At 38.4% G+C, this 20490-nt stretch overlaps 1 long non-coding RNA gene across 2 annotated transcripts in view; it reads right to left on the reverse strand.

Moving 5' to 3' along the window:
* Positions 1–20490, reverse strand: part of LOC107587772 (uncharacterized) — a 29466-nt gene that overhangs the window by 6377 nt on the left and 2599 nt on the right. Inside the window, exons 2-3 of one of the 2 annotated variants that reach the window (XR_001609508.1) lie at positions 18893–18956; positions 18396–18569 (exon numbers count right to left, since the gene is read on the reverse strand). This is a non-coding gene — a long non-coding RNA (uncharacterized lncRNA). Of the gene's footprint in view, positions 1–17332; positions 18570–18892; positions 18957–20490 lie in introns of those variants that run through there. The other variant, XR_001609507.1, reaches the window with a different exon arrangement.

The raw sequence follows: 20490 nt of genomic DNA on the forward strand, positions 1-20490 counted from the left end.
GTAGGGTTGGTGTAGGGCAATAGAATATATGGTCTGTACAGTATAAAAACCATTACGCCTATGGAGAGTCCCCATAAACCATAAAAACAAACCTGTGTGTGTGTGTGTGTAATACTTTAACTTGTAAAAAAAAAAAATTATTTATGCATGAAAAATATGGACTATTTTGAGGTTGACTTTTAGTTTGCTTCTCACAGACATGAACACACGATATAGTTTATGAGAAAAACACAGCAGTGCAACAAAATGGTTCAATCCATATGGAGTTCAGAGAGGATGCGGAATATGTGCAATTAATTTAGGGTGAATTATTCTCAGTGAGTTTGTCGCTCTAGGGTGCCATGTTGTAGGTTTTAGGGGTCTGAATTTAAGTATGCATGCAAGAGGCGGTTCACCCTCACCGGACCTCGCCATGGGTGACAGTTTCCTTGGAAACCCTTCCCAGTGCAGCAGTGTGGTGGGTTGGGTTGGGTAGGGTAGGGGGGGCTCAGTGCCACAGAGTGTGCACGTGTGCATACAAACACACACACAGGCAGGATGAAGGAGGAATCGTCACACACACTAAACACATGTCAGTCCGTGCTTACTCCCTTCCTGTTAGCTCAGCGTTGGTCTGGTTGAGAATCCCTACAAAAAAACTCATTTGCATAAACATGCCACCTAAAATTAAAAATCACACCTCTGTGTAAAGTTGTTTTGATGTGTCAAGATTTGATTTATTGGAGCATTCCAAATCATTCGACCATTTGTGTGCTTTTTGTTTCTTTCCTTTTAATTTGTGTTTTACCCTCCCTTCATAAATAACCAAGCATAGCTGTCCCTAGGAAAAAAATAATCCCTCTTCATTGTTCAGATTCTTTTAATCCAACATTGACAGAAACACACTGGGGCCCAAATTCTGAGCCCATTAGTGAAAATGCTTCTATTTTGCATTATTAAAAAAAATAAAAAATAAAAAAATTTGCTACAAAACAATTTAAATAAAAAGTTGAATTAAAAAATAGCCTAATTTCTGATTTTCTGAATTTGGTTCAAGCTGCATGGATTCCACAAGTTCGTGTAAAACCTGATTGATGTTCTCAATATTACAAAAAGAATATATGCCTCGGTATCATCTGTACAAAGTTAACATGATCAGCTAATTTGATTATTATCACAGAAATATTTCAGAATCATAAATATTTCTTCTTCATTTTACATTAAAAGTTTCTTGGTCTTAAAATAAAAAATAAACAAAAATATATATTTATTAGTGCTGTCAAACAATTAATCGATTATTTTGTTTACATAATATATGTGTGTGTACTGTGTATATTTATTATGTATATATATAAATACACATGCACATATATATTTAAGAAAAATATATTATATTTGTATATTAAATATATTTATATATAATATCAATTATATAAATATAAATATATACATGTAAATATTTTCAAAATATTTACTGTACGAGTGTGTATTTATATATACATAATAAATATACACAGAACACACACATATATTATGTAAACAAAAACTTTTATTTTGGAAGTGATTAATCGCGATTAATCATTTGTCAGCACTAATATTTATTTAAATAAAAATCATTTAAAATAACTAACTAAATAAAAGACTTTTAGATCCCAGTGTATAAATAGCCAAGCAGGTTAATTCTTAATATTTTTCTTAGCACTCACAGAGATACAGTTTCCTATGATACTGACCTCTCTCTCTTTCTCCAGATCAAACACGCTTGTTCATTCTCCTCCTCTCATGCACGCTATAGACGAGAAGAGGCAGATCTCTATACTCAGGAGAGACACCCAGAGAAGGAAAGAGCTAGGAAAGAGGAAGCGCAATGTCAGCAGTCTGAGGTAGCTGGGCATTGTGAGATAGCTCATCAATAGAGCCTGCTCTGCATACTAAAGCAGCCTCTGGGCATAAAGAGCGCACTGTCCAACTTTCCAGCACATCCACTGCTAAAATATTCAGTACCCTTGCCATAAAATCAAGTGAATGGCTGTGGAGGACAATTATACAAATAAATCTATATCTGCAACCACATGCAAACATATATATGTATATGTTATTTATATATTTTTTGTATATTAGTCTGCAGCTAAACAACTATAAAAAAAAAATGGGGGGGGGGGGCAACAAGACTATTTTTGTATGCATTTAACCCTTCCGCACGTGAGTTTAAAATATTCTAGCTGAGCCTCCAGCGTGAGTTTTTTTAGGCGACCGTTATTTTAAAATGTATCGCCTTATTGTTTCCATGGCGACGCGTCATGCTTGTCATGTGACACAACGCAGCCACTATAGATCTGTGTGACACATGGATCGCTTTTATTTCGTTTTTCCTGTTTTATTCAAAATATTCACAAACATGCTCACTATATTATGAAATAGCTGATATTCCGATTCTGAAATATGTGCAATTAAATCTGTTTGGTAGTTTAAACACTTTTATACCGACCGTGTTATTTGATCTATACCAGGTGATGGGCGCCGCCATGTTAGTTCGCGATGCATCCGAGCTGTGGGATTTACAACACGCAAATTCTCCCCCCGAAACACGTTAAAGTAGGTCTCCGGTAAACTGGGAGAAGAGCAGAGAAAACTTTATAGTTACCTACACAATCTGTATATGATATCAATAAAACATGTCATCAGATTATATTTGTAAGGATCATTATTGTCGTTTCCATAGACATCAGCGTGCATTTTACAAACTGTAAATGTATGGTTTTGCTAGTACTTATGTGTATTTAAATGTCTGAAACCTAAAATAAGTATTATATGGTTGAAAACAATGAATATTTGTCATAATATGACACGCGCTCAGCGCGTCCGATCTGGCTCCGCGCGAAAGCGGATTTAAATTCAGCAGTTGATGACGTGACGCACTGAAAGTTCTAATCACACCGGTGTGATCGTACGCTTCAGGGACCAGCCAAGACTGATCACACCGGTGTGATCGTACGCTTCAGGGACCAGCCAAGACTGATCACACCGGTGTGATCGTACGCTTCAGGGACCAGCCAAGACTGATCACACCGGTGCGATCGTACGCTTCAGGGACCAGCCAAGACTGATCACACCGGTGTGATCGTACGCCAAAAGCATAACGTATAGCTTCATAATAACTTACATATGACACGTAATAGTATTACATACTATTATGATAGATTGATCAAATTTTACATTTATGCATTTGCCACATTTTATCAGCATGTGCATTTCTTGGGAATCAAACCAATTATCTTCTTGTAGGCACACACAACTTCAGTGTCTTCAACTAAACTGTCCTATGTAGCTTTCAAAAAAATTGACTCATTCAAATGAAACAGTTTGTTCAGACAGCTTAAAGTCATTGGGCCTGTCCCAATATCCACACTTGCAGCCTTGACTGCTCAAGAGCATGTGCATTAGACAGAAAGTAAGTGCACTGATTGTCAGAATGCCAAAGCTCAGTGCCCTTAAAGGTGGGGTAAGTGATTTCTGGTAGCCAATGTTGATATTTGAAATCACCAAAACAAACACGCCCCTACCCCAAAAGGGTCTCGTCCCTATTTTGATAGCTCCGCCCCACACATACGTACGCAACCCAGGCAACGATTAGTTCTCTGAAACAAAGCAAAACTCATTATAATCAGTGATGCTGTCTACACTGGATGCGGCGTGACACGACAAATCCCCGACAGAAAACTGCTGCTACGTTCTATTTATGACGTATTGACAGTTTTGACACAAATTTCAAACGATTTTCAACGGTCGCTTTAATAATAATAGGAAACCAGGCAACGATTAGTTCTCTGAAACACTCATTATAATCAGTGATGCTGTCTACACTGGATGCGGCGTGACACGACAAATCCCCGACAGAAAACTGCTGCTACGTTCTATTTATGACGTATTGACAGTTTTGACACAAATTTCAAACGATTTTCAACGGTCGCTTTAATAATAATAACAATTCCTTACATTTATACAGCGCTTTTCTGGCCACTCAAAGCACTTTACATAAAAGGGGGGAATCTCCTCAACCACCACCAGTGTGCAGCATCCACCTGGATGATGCGACGGTAGCCATATTGTGCCAGAACGCCCACCACACACCAGTTTCTTGGTGGAGAGGAGACAGAGTGATGAAGGCAATCAGCAGATATGGGGATGGTTAGGAGGCCATGATGGTCAGAGGCCAATGGGCAAATTTGGCCAGGATGCCTGGGTTACACCCCTACTCTTTTTCAAAGGACATCCTGTGATTTTTAATGACCACAGAGTGTCAGGACCTCGGTTTAAAGTCTCATCTGAAAGACGGTGCTTTTTGTCAGTATAGTGTCCCCGTCACTAAGTTAGGACTCACACAGACCACAGGGTGAGCACCCCCTGCTGGCCTCACTAACACCTCTTCCAGCAGCAACCTAGTTTTCCCAGGAGGTCTCCCATCCAGGTACTGACCAGGCTCAACCCTGCTTAGCTTCAGTGGGCAACCAGTCTTGGGATGCAGGGTGATATGGCTGCTTTACCGCGTCCAGTGTAGATAGACTTTAGCTGTTGCGACGCGTCCGGTGTAGACATGGTGTTACTCACCTATCGAGAAGAAAGAAAGCAATCTCGGCGTCCGATTGCAGGCCTTCCGCTCCTTGAGTACTCTCCAGTGCTGGAAAGCTGATCCGATATTTACACGGGTCCTACTTCTTGCCTTATATTGTAAGCCTTCTTTTGTTCCGCAGACGTTTTCCTCTTTAAAGCATAACGTATAGCTTCATAATAACTTACATATGACACGTAATAGTATTACATACTATTATGATAGATTGATCAAATTTTACATTTATGCATTTGCCACATTTTATCAGCATGTGCATTTCTTGGGAATCAAACCAATTATCTTCTTGTAGGCACACACAACTTCAGTGTCTTCAACTAAACTGTCCTATGTAGCTTTCAAAAAAATTGACTCATTCAAATGAAACAGTTTGTTCAGACAGCTTAAAGTCATTGGGCCTGTCCCAATATCCACACTTGCAGCCTTGACTGCTCAAGAGCATGTGCATTAGACAGAAAGTAAGTGCACTGATTGTCAGAATGCCAAAGCTCAGTGCCCTTAAAGGTGGGGTAAGTGATTTCTGGTAGCCAATGTTGATATTTGAAATCACCAAAACAAACACGCCCCTACCCCAAAAGGGTCTCGTCCCTATTTTGATAGCTCCGCCCCACACATACGTACGCAACCCAGGCAACGATTAGTTCTCTGAAACAAAGCAAAACTCATTATAATCAGTGATGCTGTCTACACTGGATGCGGCGTGACACGACAAATCCCCGACAGAAAACTGCTGCTACGTTCTATTTATGACGTATTGACAGTTTTGACACAAATTTCAAACGATTTTCAACGGTCGCTTTAATAATAATAACAATTCCTTACATTTATACAGCGCTTTTCTGGCCACTCAAAGCACTTTACATAAAAGGGGGGAATCTCCTCAACCACCACCAGTGTGCAGCATCCACCTGGATGATGCGACGGTAGCCATATTGTGCCAGAACGCCCACCACACACCAGTTTCTTGGTGGAGAGGAGACAGAGTGATGAAGGCAATCAGCAGATATGGGGATGGTTAGGAGGCCATGATGGTCAGAGGCCAATGGGCAAATTTGGCCAGGATGCCTGGGTTACACCCCTACTCTTTTTCAAAGGACATCCTGTGATTTTTAATGACCACAGAGTGTCAGGACCTCGGTTTAAAGTCTCATCTGAAAGACGGTGCTTTTTGTCAGTATAGTGTCCCCGTCACTAAGTTAGGACTCACACAGACCACAGGGTGAGCACCCCCTGCTGGCCTCACTAACACCTCTTCCAGCAGCAACCTAGTTTTCCCAGGAGGTCTCCCATCCAGGTACTGACCAGGCTCAACCCTGCTTAGCTTCAGTGGGCAACCAGTCTTGGGATGCAGGGTGATATGGCTGCTTTACCGCGTCCAGTGTAGATAGACTTTAGCTGTTGCGACGCGTCCGGTGTAGACATGGTGTTACTCACCTATCGAGAAGAAAGAAAGCAATCTCGGCGTCCGATTGCAGGCCTTCCGCTCCTTGAGTACTCTCCAGTGCTGGAAAGCTGATCCGATATTTACACGGGTCCTACTTCTTGCCTTATATTGTAAGCCTTCTTTTGTTCCGCAGACGTTTTCCTCTTTAGTTTTTTATCCGCCTATCTTTCTGTCGTCGCTCGGCTCGGCTAATGTCCATCCTGTGCACTGAGCATTCTCTCCTCCACATCATGAGTAGACACGCCCTTTACTGCTGATTGGTTTGTTTTGGTACTCTGCCCGTCTCGGTTTTCTAAAGCGTTTTTGAAAAAATACATACCCCACCTTTAATAGACAAAAAATCCACACTATTTCTAATACCTCTTTGGAACATATGGCTAAGCATATCCCATGATTTGTCATGCAAGGAACTCAGAATTGTAAGATGTTGAGAAAACTTTTCAGTGCAAGTTAAATTAATTAGATATTACACATAATTTGGTATTATTATTATTATTATTATTATATATTGTATTATATATTGGTGTTGCACTTTTTTTAGTGCCGAGACAAGTATGTGTATTTTGTAAAATGCTTGCAACTGCTTTTTATCACTTAATTATAAGCACCACAATGAAATTGTATAATCTTTTACATTAGAACTTCTAAACCGTCATTTAGAAGTTTATTTTAAAGTGCTGAGTATTGAAAATGAAAATGTATAAATAAAAACTTGAATTTTTACAACACTATGATGTAGTGTGTTTCATCAGGTAATCAAAAGTTCTATGCATACTTACAGTCTTCATGCCCTGTTGAACATTTGGGCCAAATATTGGAAACAAGACATGTAAGTAGACAAGCGGTCAAGTGCAAAGACCACAAGTGTGGTTATTGGGACAAACAGTCATGCACTGCATTTTTAGGTGTCCATTTTGAAAAGATGTACTATTAATTACCATTTCTGACTGCGGTATCAAAATCAGCATTTATTCTGGTTTTATTCATTCTACACTTATTTTGTTAGTTTATAGCTGTCTACTGTGACTGCTGTGTTCAATCATTCCAAATATAAATTTTTAAACCCAAAAAAACAGGGTTCTGATAAAAATATAGACAATATCAAAGTATAGTTATGTATCTGAAGCTATTTCAGTTCACTTTTTAGTAACTTGAGTAGTTTAACTATAACTTCCCCAACACTGGGCTGCTTACACAATGTCATTGTCAGCCCTGTATGATCAATTGTGAGGTTAAAGGTCAAATGGAAGCGTAAGGGTAGTGCCATGCAAACAGAGGGCACAAAAGATCCACAGCAGACACACTCACGCATCCACACAAACCCCGTCTAGCCACATCAATCTTCAGGGTGGAGCTAAATCAAATCCAGTGGCTTTCCTTTGACCCTTTCAAAGGTTTTTCATTTTCATTGCCATAGAGACCGAATCATATCGACCAACTGGGAGAGTTCAAGCTAACTAAGTGAAATCCGTGTGTGTGCGGCACGAGAGTGTGAGCATGTGTCTCTGTTTGTGTATGTCAGTGTCTTGCTGATTTTATCTTCCTTCAGTTTCATTCGCTCCCTATTCTCTGTCCCGAAGGTATATCAGCGAGAAGACTGCAGAGTAAATTGTCCCAAATTGAGTTCTCTCTTCTCGCCAGAGACAGGCCACATCTCCGCCGTTTAGAGGCGGCGAGAAAAAAAAGGGAAAAACAATCTTGGCACAGTCAAGCTCTTAACAATTTTCTCTAATTTCCATCTCTCTCACTCTCTCCCCCACCGTAGAGTTGCTTTCTAACTGATTCTCCATTGCTTGTCCCTCTCTTCCATCGTATTTCTCTCTTCCAGCTCCCTTTGTTTACCACACCATCTATCTTCCCCCTCCCCCTTGCTTCCTCTCTCTCCTTTGGCTTGTGTTCTCTCTCTCGCTCTCCTCACTGACACACTACCCATCACAGCGGACCCCCCAGGCGGTAGAGTCCCGCTCTGACAATAATCACACAGTAAGTTTATAATGCTGCCAGGGCCGAGCCTAGCCCAGCGCACACTGCTCCCTCGACTCTCCTACACCCCATTACGCTCAGTAGGAGCCGAGCTCGGGCTAGCCCAGACCTGCGCTGATGGATAGCGGCAGGGAGATCTCTAGCACACTCCCCCATGCTGTGTACAGGGTCCGCGTCTGGTCACATGTAGCCGCAATGCTAATGCTAGTGGACCAACTAAGGCTGTCTCCATTCAACCTGTACTAATGCCGTTTAGTTCCCGCTGTCTGGCTGAAAAATCATCGTACATGCTTTATTTTACATTGTTGGTATGTAATTGTGAACAAACTCGCAGCAAACTGAAGAACACTTTCATTTGACAGTGATGACGGCTGATAAACCCCACTGTGCGAGTCATTCTAATAGCATAGGCTTCCTTTCAAAGTGTTTTTGCTCAAATGTCAACTTCAATGACATGCTTGTCATCCTCAGAGTATATTATACCATTTCAGCATGACTGACTCCAGTATTTCCCAGAGATGACTGACTAAAATACCTTAGAAATGACTGTAAAAGTATCTTCCAGAGATGACAGTATACCTCACAGAAATGACTGTAACAGCAGGCCGTCTCACAGAGATCACTGACTAAAATAAGTGTAGTGAGGCTCAGACTACAAGTGGGGTAAAATGTGTCAGGTAAGCTGTGCTGGCCCCTTAATCTAGCAAAACTATGTATTATTATTGAGACTAAGAGACTCAGTGCTCAATGCCTACTATGAGAAAGGCATTATACTTTTTTGTTAGTGCAGTAAAGTATCACAGAAAAAAAAACAGAAAAAAATATTAGTAAATATAACAATGTTTTATCAACAAAGATACACTTCCAGTCCCCACTAACAATTTGGATGGATGGATGGATGGATGGATGGATGGATGGATGGATGGATGGATGGATGGATGGATGGATGGATGGATGGATGGATGGATGTTATTTTGGTGGAAATGCATGCAATGGTGAATCATTCATAAACAGAGATGTGAATTAAGAAACTGTATGTTTTTATTGCGTTGAAAAATGTCACTATATCATTGCCCAGCTCTTTATATAAATTTGGATACATAAGTATGTCCAACTTTATCTACATATATACAGTATACTCATGTTGGGCGATAAATAACATACTGTATCATATCTCAACTGCTTAATTGCTTGTATTGATACAAAATGTAAACTGATATTAAGATATTATGGTCACACTTTATTTTAAGCTACAATTAACTACGACTTATCCCTCAATAAACTCATAATTGCCGATTATTAATAGTTAGTAAGGTAGTTGTTAAATGTTGGTATTGGGTAGGATTAGGGCTGTAGAATATGGTCATGTAGAATAAATGCTTTATAAGTACTAATAAACAACTAATATGTTAATAATAGGCATGCTAATAAGCAACTAGTAAATAGTGAGATTTGGTCCCTATACTAAAGTGTTACCGATATTATAAACATAAACATCAATTTGCTATAAAGCCGATTTGAAACAATGTGTATTTTGAAAAGTGCTATATAATAACTTTTACTTGACAAAAATCAAAACTGCAGGTAAAACCTGGCCTATGTCATGTCCAGTTCTCATTTCTATGCTCTCTTTCCCTTTTTCTATCTCTCTTGGCTTTTCTGAGTACTACAAAGGCGAACAATCCATAAATACCACCTGGTTTCAGTGTATATACATCTGCAGAAAAACTCTCAGAAATGGAATTGTACAAAAAAATTGAATCCATTACTCCGATGAACCACTCTTCTGCTTTCTGTAGTTTTAGGAAAAAGTCTGCATCAGGTGCATTGAACATCATGAAAAGTCCACTGGAAAAATAAATCAATATCTGGCTCACAAACAATGCTAAAAAAGTCTACCCAAAAAAAATGATATTTTGTTACTACACTTGAGCCAATAATTGGTCTTAAATACAGCATCCTGAAATGCCGCCTGTTAATTGAATACTATATCAAGGAAGTCAGACAGCATTAATGCTTCAGCTATCCTGCGGTTCAGAGACCAACAGGGATCGGGTTGTGATGAATAATTCTAACCCGGCACAGCTGAACTCTGCGTGTGTGTGCGAGCGCTTCATACCACACAGGTATTTTACACTCCTGACATGTCTATCAAGCCGCTGCCAGGAGCTGCTCCCGCTGTCAGATCTAAAAGATGACAGGAGGGAAGGAATGTGCGAGAAAAAAACAACAAAATAAACAAAGACATCAGACCTTGCGAAGGGGAGAGGCAAAACTCTATGGTGCGGTCCCTTCCTCTTGTGTTTTGTGTGAGAGTGGGTGTTGCTGTATACCTCACACGCTAGTTCGCCGCATCTTGTTTCTTGTTCCCCCACAGAAACCATAATCATAAACTATGTGGAACACATGTCCCCTCAGGGATGTACAGACACATACCGCGATGCCACGGCCTGTACGCCGGGGCCGCTCTGTGGACTGCAGTGCACACTGTAACAATATACACACGTTCTGTAAACATTCACACACAAACACACAAGCAAAACTAATGCCACTCTTGCTGCTGCTGCGGAGGTGCCATGGACCTGCAATCTGGAGGTGATGATGCTGTTTTTGTTTGAAATAGGTCTGTGTGAAACAGAAAGAAAAAGAGGGATTAGAAGAAAAACAAGGTTGCAGGGTTTCAGATGCCGTAGAGGGGTAACTGACTCAAAGTAGTGACAACATTTTTAGTAGAATATCTCATTGTTTTACAACTGAAATTAGTCAATAATTAAATTAATTTTCATTGAAAATTCCATTTATGTTGCATTGGAAGTCTGCCTGATTCGTTTTCATTTTAATAATCTGTTTATTACATAATTTGCTCACCAACAGATCCTCTGCAGTGAATGGGTGCCGTCACCCATGAGAGTCCAAACAGCTGATAAAAACATCACAATAATCCACACCAATCCAGTACATCAATTAACGTCTTGTGAAGTGAAAAGCTGCATGTTTGTAAGAAATATTTAATTGATGGACTTGAGTCGTGTGGATTACTTGATCCTGACGGCACCCATTCACTGCAGAGGATCTATAGGTGAGTAAGTGACATAATGCTAAAATTCTCCAAATCTGCTTTGATGAATAAACTCTCATATTTGGATGGCCTGAGAATAAGAACATTTTCATTAAATGTTTTTAAAGGAACAGTTCACACACACAAAAAAGAACATTTAATATAAAGTGGGTACAAATATTTAGTTAAATACTACTGCTCATGACTATGATTTGATTCAGATATATAAATCAGGCAGCAGGGTGTTTATTAAAATTTTTGTGTGAATTTGTTTAAATGTTTCAACCTAATTGAGAACCCCATTGTTTTTGTGGCAGATAAATAGGGAGAGATGATGATGATGTACAGCTCTTTTGAGGGCAAAAGAGAAGGCTAATGATGAAGCCCTTTTGGTCTTTGCCTCCTACCCTCAACCTCTTTCTCTCTGTTGCTGTTTGTCTCCTCTCACTCTTTCATTGAATATTCATATGCTTCTTTAGCAGGAGGTGAACTGAAAGGAGAACTTTGCTATGGGGTTCTAACCCCGACCGATTACATTTCTGCCCACCACATGGAGCTCTAGCATCAGCCAGCAACTTCCACAACAACTTCTCAAACCATACACTAGACTACATGAAAATCCATGAAATCCAAATTGTCCCCATATTATGGAGTCAGTTCCTGTTCATCAAAATGTAAATCACTCTGCCCCAAACTACTTTTTTGATGGTGTCACATAGGCCATGCGGGCTGCTGGTTAATGTTTTAATGGTTAATTTTAATAATTAATTCACCTTCACTTCTAGCCTGTGCAAATTTTAATCCATGGAGATGAGAGGATGACGACTTTTGCACTATATTCCAAGTCTTCCACACTTGCTACACTTGTTATTTTGAATCCAACAATTCCAATCAAAACCTTAATGAAATCCTTAATGAAGATCTTCTTAAATGGCCAGCTTGATACCATATGAGGAGGAGGAGGAGGAACTGTACTGAAATATATGCTACTGTTCAAAAGTTTGTAAGAAAGTCTTGAAGGTTTTAAAAGAAGACTCTTATGCTCACCAAAGCATCATTTATTGAATAAAAAATGCAGTAAAAACAGAAACATTGTGAAATATAATTACAATTTAACAAAATAACTGTTTCTTTATTTTAATATATTTTTAAAATATAATTTATTCCTATGATGGCAATGCTGAATTTTCAGCATTACTATAAAACTTCATTGTTACATGATCCTTCAGAAATAATTTTAATATGCTGACTTGGCGATTAAGAAATATGTATTACTATAATGTTGAAAACAGTTTCATATTTGGAAACCATTATATATTTGTTCAGGATTCTTTGATGAATAGAAAGCTTAAAAGAACCGTCTTTATTTGAAATCTCTTGTAACATTATGTCTTTACTGTCACGTTTGAGCAATTAAATGCATTCTTGTTTTTTTTTTTTAAATCCCAAAACTTTTGAATGATAGTGTAACTACTTGTGGAGTGGATCATCATCAATCCAGATCAGAATATGAGAAGTGAACGTAATTATATAATAAAGGTTATGACAATAATAGCAAATAACAATAGATTTCTTTTAAAACTAAGCATTACCTTCAAGACAGGTTCTGATTCTCTCAAGAGTCAACTTGACCTTCAAGCTCCTCCGCAATCGACTGCAAACTCATACACAGGACTGGTCCATTCTGGTATAAAACACCCAAATTTTCAATATCCAATCGATTCCTGAAAGCTAAAATCCAGTCCTGTCCTCAACTGTTTCTTATTGAGCATCCTTTTTTACTCATAAATATGGCATAATACAGAAGCCAAATGAGTTGCAGATGCCATTTCACTTAGACTTACCCACATACTTTTATATTCTCAAATCATACTTTATAAACACCAGCCTATTTTTCCCACCGCCACTGTATTATTCAAGGTCTTTTCTTCTGGTGCTCAGGTGTATTGAATTAAATGCTGAACAAATGACTGTAAATTTATGTAGATTAACATGCATTACCTGAGTCCAGATGTGTTTATCTGGACTACACACTTGCTTTTATTCTGCATAGATGTGTGTGTGTGTGTGTGTGTGAAATAAGTTCCTTCACAATCAATTGATAGTTGTGAAAGTAAATAACATAAATGTAATTAAGAAAGTTCAAGAAATTATAAATACATAAATAAATACTAACACTCTAAAACTATGTCTAAATAAATTAACAGTCCAACACTAAACTAAAAACCAATTGTTTTGAATTGCACAAGTGAATTTAGGCAACCACAACATTATAATGTACAGTATGAAATATGTATACTCTTTTGGAGATTTGCTAAAGATTACATTTAACAGTATTATTAAATTATAATTTTTTTTAAATAATGTTAAGTGATTGTTAAAATACGGCAAAGGTACAGTGGGTACGGAAAGTATTCAGACCCCCTTAAATTTTTCACTCTTTGTTATATTGCAGCCATTTGCTAAAATCATTTAAGTTAATTTTTTTCCTCATTAATGTACACACAGCACCCCATATTGACAGAAAAACACAGAATTCCCTACAGGAGTCAATATTTTGGCCTGTTGTCCTGGAAGAGAAAGATTGTCCATTTTAAATGGGTGCAGAAGTTAATTTTGTCATCTTCTAGATTCAGAGTGACTTTGAGAGCCACGAAGAAAACAATATATCACGGGGTGTGTATGATCAAAGACAAGTAAAATACAGGTGTGTGGAGAGCTGAAACTCTTGATTAGGTAATACCTAGTGCATACACACTAACCTAAACAGTGCTGAGGAAATTGCATGGTAATGATATGCTAATGATATGCTAATCCGGAAACACTGTTACATATCAGAGGTGTGACAGGATTTTAGTCAGACCCTTCACCACTGGGTGGAAAGTATAGACCTCTGTCCCACAGTGAACACACACACACACACTTTCAGCTACTCAAAAGACAGGTTTAGCCGTTTCAAAATAAGCTAAACAGAAACTAGCGATTTCAATAAAAGTCCAATCAACAGCAAGCAGTTGATTACCACAGATAATAATTTCCACTTGTAAAAACAAACGCAAATCACATTTGCAGTGATGCACTTGGAAGTATATGGGGCAAGGACAATGTTTTCCTGTTTTGTTATTAACTTGCATATATTTCTTTTTTCATGTTTAAATAGTAAAAAGATGCAAAGTTGGTAAGTGATTTTCACACTAGTCATGTGTTATGTTTAATACAAGTCTCGTGGAAAACTTTTGCAGTGGTGATAAAATACAAACATATTCCAATACAATGCCTTGCTCCATAGATGACTATAAACATAATTTTCACTTCTTAAAATAATTTTGTTAGCATTTTCCATCAGTGTTGCTTTTTTAAAACAACATTGTTGATTTAACTCAAACACTCTTTTTACTTTGAACCAAATGCATAGATTCACAAACACACACACAAACACTGACCTCTTATAGCACTTTACTAGCCCATTGTGAGGGTTTGCGTCTCACAAATTCAAGCATGTGTGTATAGGCCTCAAAAACCACCGGCTCTCACGTTCACCAGAGGTCGCAGTGTGCACAAGCGTGAATGTGTACATCTGCGCTGCAAAGGTGTCAGATATTTTCCTGGCACTTCAAATGAAACCTCAAACCCATAATAGCCACCATTATCTGCCTGACGTGCGTCTGCGTGCTTGTGCCCACACTTCTCACACAACACACAGATCCCATTTCAACCCAACAATGCACAAACAACCTCTGGAACACTTCCTGACATGTGCCTGGACACTCATTACCACACTGTAGGACGATTACTGACTCATAACACGCACTAACAATTACACACGGATTGCATTACGGTACACACAGGTCCACGATACAAGTCTCAGACTACATAGAAAACCTGCATATAAACAAACTCTCCTCTGTCTACACCTGTTTATTTAACCCTTGCGTCAGCAGGTTTCAATGGGGTTTTCATTTAGCCTGCCAGAGTGTAAGCCGCTATGTTCAGGGATTTTAATGTCGCCCTTGCAGACGAAGAGATTCATCAGTGACCTTTTATGATGGGACTGAAGAGGCTGGAAATGGTGACACAATGTCACCGAGAACATAATAAATCACATAAAATAAAAGCAAGCTCACTTTGACAGCATCTTCAGCCCATAACCGCTCCGAGTGAGAACAAACATATTGTAATGACCTTCAAATGCACATGACGTCGTTGAAAGGTGTGAGGGAGACGTTAAGTGCAAAGTGCTATGGCGAGAGGATGTTAGCAAGATGGGGTGAAGATTTGCTTCACAGAGGGGTGGCGCGGCTCTGAGGCGGTACAGCCTATATATGCTTTGGACGCTTTCTGCCAAATCCCTCTATTACGACAAGAAATGATCTTTCTTCCTGTGGCACAGCTGGTCAATCCCATATGAATGTGAGAAGATTTTGTGGCATATGTAATGAAGCATATGTCAAAGAAAGCCGCCATTTTTCCTTTACGTGGATCTCAAACAAGGCGGGCTGACTGTACACTATTCTAGTCATTACACAGCTAACCACCACATGCATGAATAAATATGTGGACGTGCATTTTTTTTTTTTTTAGTTTTAATATTTTATCATATTACCAATCCTAAAGCTTCCACTAAAAATAGTCTACTACAACATACCAAACAATCAGGATAGTAACAAGACAAACACTGTAAAAAATATTAGTGTAATATTAAAGGGATCATGAATTGAGAAATCAAATTTTCTTTGACCTTTTGATATGTAAGAGGTCATTACTATAAAAACATCCTGTACGTTTCCAAACTCAAAACTTCCTTGATAGTCCAAAAATAGCTTTTATTCACACCAAGACAGACTGTTGATCTCATCATTGCAGTTCATGACTCCTTTAATAATGAGGTCATTTTCATTGCAATCGATAACTTACACACATGATGATGGCAACTGCTTGGTATGAAACAATAAGGTGCTATGGTGACGACCCACTTTTTTTAGCAACCTTGGTTCTGAACATATTTTTCTCTATAGGGATTTTAAAATAAGTCTTCGGTAAAGAGTTGTCAGCCATGAACCAAACTAACCAGCTACATGGTGAATCACATTACAAACTCAGATTTGAAGCAAAAATCTATTTGAGAAATGGGGGGGGGGGGGGGGGGGCAAAAAAAAAAAAAAGTGTGGGGAAAGAGAGAGATTTCTGTTTTCACAGCTGGGCTGGGGGGTGTCAAAAGTACAAGACTGTGTACTTAACAGCTTTAATGAAGAAAAGAACTACGATCCCATTGCGAAAGACAATCAAATTAACAATGACAATGTATTTACAAAATTACAAATACAATACAAAATTTAGTGCAGGGAGACTGACTTGGTTACATTATTCACAATGGTTCATGGAAATGGACAGGCACTAAAGAGTTCTTTCCGCACGATTTACTTGTCACAAGTCTCTGATCAGTGGAGATTTCTTTGCAGAATCATGGGTAATGTAGTTTTCCATTAGGAATTTCACTGTTTTAATACATAATCATTTAAAAAATAATGCATGCTGACAGCTTCAACAAAAATATGTTCTACTGATTAACAAACTTATAGCGAAGTTTATTTTTAAAGGTTTATGAGTTATCATTAAAAATCTTTTTTTTGCACCCAGAACCGACTGCTGCATGTCAGAAACATGAAAATAACACGTTTCAGTTGCGCAGATATGCGTTGTCATGTGAGACACCAAACACTGAAATATCTCAGGGCTAAATTCCACAATTGACCAATGAATCAAGTATTCCCGAGAACTGTTGCCACATTTACAACATATTCAAACTCAAATTTTTCTGCATATTTAAATCTTTAGCTCTAACTTTTTGAATATACGGAAGGGTAATTCTGGATAATAGGGGAAAAGTAAGCATTTCTTTGAGAAGGAAACAAATTATCCTTGATGGTGTCCTTGGAGATTCTTGTGGTATAAAACCTTTCAGATGCAAATGTTTTCAAACAAATTATCAATATATAGAGATTTTGAAAGTACCCATTTGATAACCACTCAAACCCTCAGTCTTAGCCGTGAAGGACATGTTAATATTGCAAAACAGGATGAGCAGATATAACCCATTTGAGAGCATAAGCTAAGGGAAATGGAACGAGCAGAACTTGACATATTTGGCCAGTTGAGGACAAAAATCACCAGTGACACAATTAAATCAGACTTAACAAAGGGAATTTAATGTCAATGACATTTAGCACCAGCCTAAGGCGACAGGTAAAACAGCCCAGTCAGCCATTTCTTTGCGAAAGTGCTCATGGGACCGTTGGGACGCTGGAATCTAAGATTAATTGAAAACGAACATAGTTCTACAAACGTGCAACCAATTCAGAGCAATCACTCACTGTCATTCTGCACACCGGATTTACGTTTACATACAATATGTTTCACAGGGTAGACATACAGGAGGACGATCCCACGATTCTGAGCAGCTCACGCTGGGTCAGAGGTTATGTTTAATATAGGTGGACGTAACAAACCTGACCTTCAAAACAAGTCAAAACATAAGACCAAGACACGGCGAGGAACTTTGATGGTCAAGACATTTCGTGTCCTCACACCTCACTTGGTGACAGCGAGAGAAGGAGAGGATATCGAAGGGGACATGACTGAGAGGGGAAACAGAGCTCAAGCTGGGCCAGGCAGCAGGCAGGCCAGCAGGATGCCTTCACCCTCCAATAAACTTCAGCTAAAGGTCAAACAGATGAATTATTCATTATTCAAGGTACAGCCAAGGCCAATATTGGCCTCCGTCCTAGGTTGGCCATTTTAAAGTGTTTTAGATGGGGGGGTTAAAAGGGGAACGGCAGTGTTGTGCAGTTCGATAGCAACAAGAGTGCATGAATCGATTCACGTGCAAGCACCAAACTTATAGCACAAAAGGCTAATGCTACACACTATATGCCTAGGCTTTCATTAAAGGCACCTTTGAAATAATACAAGTGAAAAAGGTGCAAAGGTTTCTTAATAAATACCCAAATTAAAGTGGACATCGTGGGCCAATGTGTGCATAATGATTGGTGTTTTAAAAATGTATCATGCCCCATGTGGACCCGTGTGTGTGTGCAGCTTGTGTGCAGGCTTTTGATCAAATATGAAATATTCAAAAACCCAACTGTAATTTGCTGAAGTCAGATATCCTCAAAATGGGAATAGCAGTCAGCACTTTTCACATTTCCGCTTATAAAAGACCCTCAGTAAACGGATTTAGAAAGGGGAGGGGGAAAAAACAGGGGTCTGGGTTAGGGTAATAAAGGCTGTTTAAAATATGCGCCGACCCGTGAGATGAACTGTAGTCCGTGTTGCACGGCCAGCGATCTCTCGACCGCCTTTCCTCTCTTCCTCCCTCCGGTGCCACTGGGTTCCGGTCCCGCGCTGCCCTCTGGCGGCCAAACATTGCAAATGGTGTGTGGGCAGCCGCAGCAGCACAGCGGGCCTCTCCAATCCATGCCCTGCCATTCACAATGGTATCAATTAAGAGCTGCGAGCACTCTTTCTTAAATACATACATTTAGTGAAGCCTTTCAACAGTTCAAAAGGACTGGTTGAAATGCATTGATTGGCTGAAGGGTGGTATCACCGCTGGGTCCGAACAAAAAGTACAGTCCTACAAGTTGCCCCATTGAAACGGAGTCATATTATTTCAAGAATGTACCCTGCTTAAGCTCAATGTTAATATGACACTTTAACAGGTCTATGCTAAATGGCTGGAAAATACATTTATCACTAATGTGGGCCAACTGGACAGGCATGATGGCAGAATTTGAATACCTACATCTTTACACCAGAGTTTTTCAAACTGCGGACGTCTCACAAACCAGGGGGTCCATGGAAAAATTCTAAATAGAGAACAAAAAAGTAATTGGAAAAAGAAATATGATAGAAACAGTGAACATTGATGTATATTTTCCATTAGTTTTCTCAATATTTCTAAAAAAAATATTAATTTTTAAGCCTTGCAAGGGAATTAATTAATGAACAGCGAGCTATTTGTATTAAGAAATAAAATATAACAAGACCGATATGATTATTATGAAAAGTGTCCTGAGAGAATGAAAACACTCCTTTACAGTTAAAAACAAAATTGAAATGATATGATATAAAATTATGAAATATGCTAAAAGTAAAGAGAAAAAATATTGGGCTGTAAGAAAATAAATACAGCATCAAAGGAACACGTTCAAAAATGATGTGATGAGAGAAAAACATAGCAATCAAACGGGTTTGACTTACAAGTGATTTAGACCCATTATATGCTGAAGCAATTCAGTGTCTGAATTGTTTTAGTCTACTGGTTTCACCATTCTGCTCTTGAAAACACCCTTGAGTTAACAGGCAACAAAACCAGAACCATGATCTGAAAAGTGAGAGTTTGTGTGTCCACATGAATATCTGCACTGGGCATATTCACTTATGAAAATGCTTATGAACTGGAGAGTCCATTTGTGTTTCATGCATATTTCATGTAAAGCACCGTATAATAAACAGAGGAACAAAGGAGCAAGAGTAACATTCTGAATTGAAAGAGGATGTTTCAGCAAAGTAAAGAGATGAAAGAGTGATATTTGCTGGCAACATGCAGGTATGAATACAAAGGCTAAGCAAAGGTGGGGAATATGTTGGTGTGTTGGAACTATCAAACAGTAAATATTTGTAGCAGTATTAGTAAAAGGATAATACTAATTAAAGAAACAATGAACAGCATGAACAAATATTGAAATTGCTAATAAATTATCTATTAAGGGCAGGCTTCAAATTTACTTTCAGAATAAGGAAAATGTAATTGCTTTTTTTTTTAATTAAATCCATTTTGTGATGCAGTTAGATACAATAACCATTCAACCAATGTAATTTTAAATTTTTAAATATAATTTCTGAAGTAAAACAAAAAAAATGAAAATACCTCAGAACAAGTTCAATGTACAGACTTCTAAAGTAAAATACAAAAACTAAAAAATGGTTCAGGGTTTGACATTAAATCCATTTTGTGATGCAGTTAGATACAATAACCATTCAACCAATGTAATTTTACATTTTTAAATATAATTTCTGAAGTAAAACAAAAAAAATGAAAATACCTCAGAACAAGTTCAATGTACAGACTTCTAAAGTAAAATACAAAAACTAAAAAATGGTTCAGGGTTTGACCACTACAACTTTAATACTGATTATATCCAAAAGACAAAAAAAAACATATTTTGTCATGAAATTATGACTGAACAGTACATTTTACAAAAACATATAGTCTCACATTGCACATCGTAAAACAATCTGAAAGTTTTCCCTAGAAAGATATGTTAAGTTTCTTTCATACAAACACTACCTGTCCGCCACAGCAGAAAAATCCTGAAGTCCATCACCTTAGGTCACGGT

Source organism: Sinocyclocheilus grahami, unplaced genomic scaffold (genome assembly GCF_001515645.1).
Source record: "Sinocyclocheilus grahami isolate Dianchi unplaced genomic scaffold, SAMN03320097.WGS_v1.1 scaffold96.1, whole genome shotgun sequence".
In the NCBI taxonomy this organism is placed as follows: Eukaryota; Metazoa; Chordata; class Actinopteri; order Cypriniformes; family Cyprinidae; genus Sinocyclocheilus; species Sinocyclocheilus grahami.